This window comes from Anneissia japonica, unplaced genomic scaffold (assembly GCF_011630105.1).
Source record: "Anneissia japonica isolate Jap-2015-1 unplaced genomic scaffold, ASM1163010v1 scaffold287755_len519135_cov135, whole genome shotgun sequence".
NCBI lineage: Eukaryota > Metazoa > Echinodermata > Crinoidea > Comatulida > Comatulidae > Anneissia > Anneissia japonica.
Window position 1 is genome coordinate 356,959 of NW_022704004.1, and position 2,844 is coordinate 359,802.

Consider the following 2,844-nt stretch of genomic DNA (forward strand, 5'->3'; position numbering starts at 1 on the left):
CAAGCGTGGAAGAGGCCGAGGAGGTCGTACGCCCTGCAGAAGATGTTCGTCCGGACTTTCGGAGTGAAACCCAGAAACGTTCACGGTGCTGAATCGGACGTGATCACTTTACTCAAACTTGTGCTCAACCGAGGAAACGCAGTGTGCCGGTGGATGGATGAGCACGTAACGAGGTGGACGGACGTTCAGCAATATTACGTCCCGAAAAAGATCGAGGATAAGGTAAAATGATTTTTTTTTGCTCTCTCTCTTTGTTTATGTTTTTCTTTTATGTATATAATTATTGAATTTAGCAAATTTGTTTTTTCTTTGTTTTTATTTTACTTGATTTTTTTTCGGTTGACTCATGAAATGATTGCACAACATAGACAACGTAANNNNTTATTCGTTAAATCCGTAGAAATTAATCAAACATTATATTTTTTTTTGTTCTTGCAGATACATGTCGAACCATCTTCGAACAGTCCGACAGTGTAGTGAAAAGCAGACGTTCGATATCTTCGCATCCAGTCTTATTCGCTAGAACACTCAAAAATTGTCGGCGAACGGAAATCTATAGATTTCCATTCGCCATTACATTTTTTCTGAAAAGCTTTATTTAACAATGCAAAAGCATTCTTTATCCAAATTATCTCCTTTTTTTGTTCTTCTTCTGTTTCTTTTATCATAGGCAGCTGGTAAAAATAACTGGTCTTCGGGGTCGCGGTGAACGACGCACCTGACGTCGCCGCACTTACCTGGGATAGCCGTTATCGATCTATTGTACTGATTTTAGATATCCTTTTGTCTTCGACCGCCGGAAATTGATCTTTTTCACAGGTCTGCCCTCTCTTCCCTACGTTTGTACGTGTTGCCTCCCTTGCCTCATCATATCTTGCATCAACCTGTCGGGATCTTTTCCAGGTCTAGGCCGCTTATTCAGCCAACGACACTCTCTATATTTATCGCTTTGCCATTTCGTCTCAAAATAAAGAGACTATCGAAAACAAAATATTTCTTTGTAATTTATTTTTTTTATTGGTATATCATATGCAATCGTAATTCAACAACCGTTCGTTCCAGTACTTGAGATACGCCCTTGTCCTGCACTTTGCCGTTTGCAGCAAATCTCTTTTTGCAGTACATTCTGTGAAGACTGTCGTTTTTTCACCTGTCACAATCCACTGTTTTTTTAAAATACAGCGGTATAATACTCTTGGACTCTATCTTCTGTAGAGTTTCATTTGTTGTCGAGCGTCGGTCTTTCCCAGTCTGTATTCTTTTCTCCACGTTCGAAACCAAAGTTGGAATTCGAACGAGTTGCCTCCCTTTGAACAAAATTTCGTCGTTCCGGTTTGCGATCTCTTCTGTTGGACGATTGCTGTAGTCTTTTGTTTCCCCCCCCCCAACGTCAAGTCCATCGTCTTTAAGATAACGGTATATACTGTTGTCTGTTGTTCTATTTCGCGTGCAGCAAGTCGATCGTTGTTTTTGTGCTTTCTTCCATAACTTTCTTGTCCTAATTTTTTTCTCTTTGCCCTTTTTTGTCGATAACCTTTCGACTCCTCTGTTCAGTTTATTCACATAGAGTCTCCGTCGTCGTCGTCTTCCTGTGTAAGTGTTGCGACGTCAGTTTCCATGCAAACATAATACCGGTTTCTTACCAGGATATTCCTTGGTAAGTGCGGCTACGTCATGTCTTGATACGATTTCTGCCTCTCTGAATGTGTTGGTATGATTTCGCGTTTTTGGAAACACGGCTTACATGGGCTCGCCCTTATACATTCTGTGTAGTCCGTTGGTTTTTCACACGTCACGATTCACGGGTTTTTTTATACAACGGTATATACACTTGGACTTTTTATTCGCCGTTTCATGTTTTCTGGAAAGCTTTCTTAATAATGCAAATGCATATTTTCTCCAAATCATCTAATTCTGTTGTGCTTCTTCTCTTTCTTTCCTCCATCGCAACTTGTAAAAATGACGGGTCGTCGGTGTCGCGGTGAACCTGACGTCGTCGTTCCGGTTGCGTTCTCTTCACGTGCAGCAAGTCGATAATTGTTGTTGTGCCTTCTTCCATAACTTTCTTATCCAGATATTTTTCTTTGGTCTTCTTTGGTCCCCTGTCAGTTTATTTACATAAAGTTGCGCCTTGTTTCTACCGCAATCTCCGTTGTCGAGTTCCTTGGAAAGTGTGGCGACGTTAGTTCCCGTGAGAACATAATATCGGTTTCTTTCCACGATATTCCTTATATCCTTCCCTGGTGAGTGTGGCAACGTCAGGTTCAATGTCAGGTTTCCCCCCTAACTTCGAAATTCTAAGAACGGTAGGATGTTGCCTCTTTGTCAGCAATCGGTACCTCGACTAATTTGTCTCTTTCCAATCAAAGTGTTTGCACAGTAAGTTTTGGAACTGTCAAAACAGGAACTTTACCTCATCCATTTCCTCGTCAATCAATCATCGCCGGTGTTCATCCACGAACGGTGGTATCTCGAACCTTGTAGGTTCTTCTTTCATCTTAACAACCTTTTCCTGTCAAGGTTCTCGTCGGTCGTTGTTTCCAGCATGTCTTCTTATCGGATTCTTTACTTTAATAATCTCTTTGTTAGAGCGCTTCTTCCGATTTCCCGAATTGTTTCGTTGCTTTCTGTTTTGGTCTCTTCTCAGAAGTGTTTCTTCGAAGAGTCCGTAGGTCTCTCCATCCTGTGCAGTCTCGCTGTACTCCATCGTTCTAAGACGGTTATTATTCTTTACTTACTCCATCTTTTATTTAAAAATAAAATATGCTATGTTGCATTCCTTTGTATTTTGGCACATTTCTTTTTATATTGTGTTGGTACCGAGAACTTCGGGATTCCCATTAC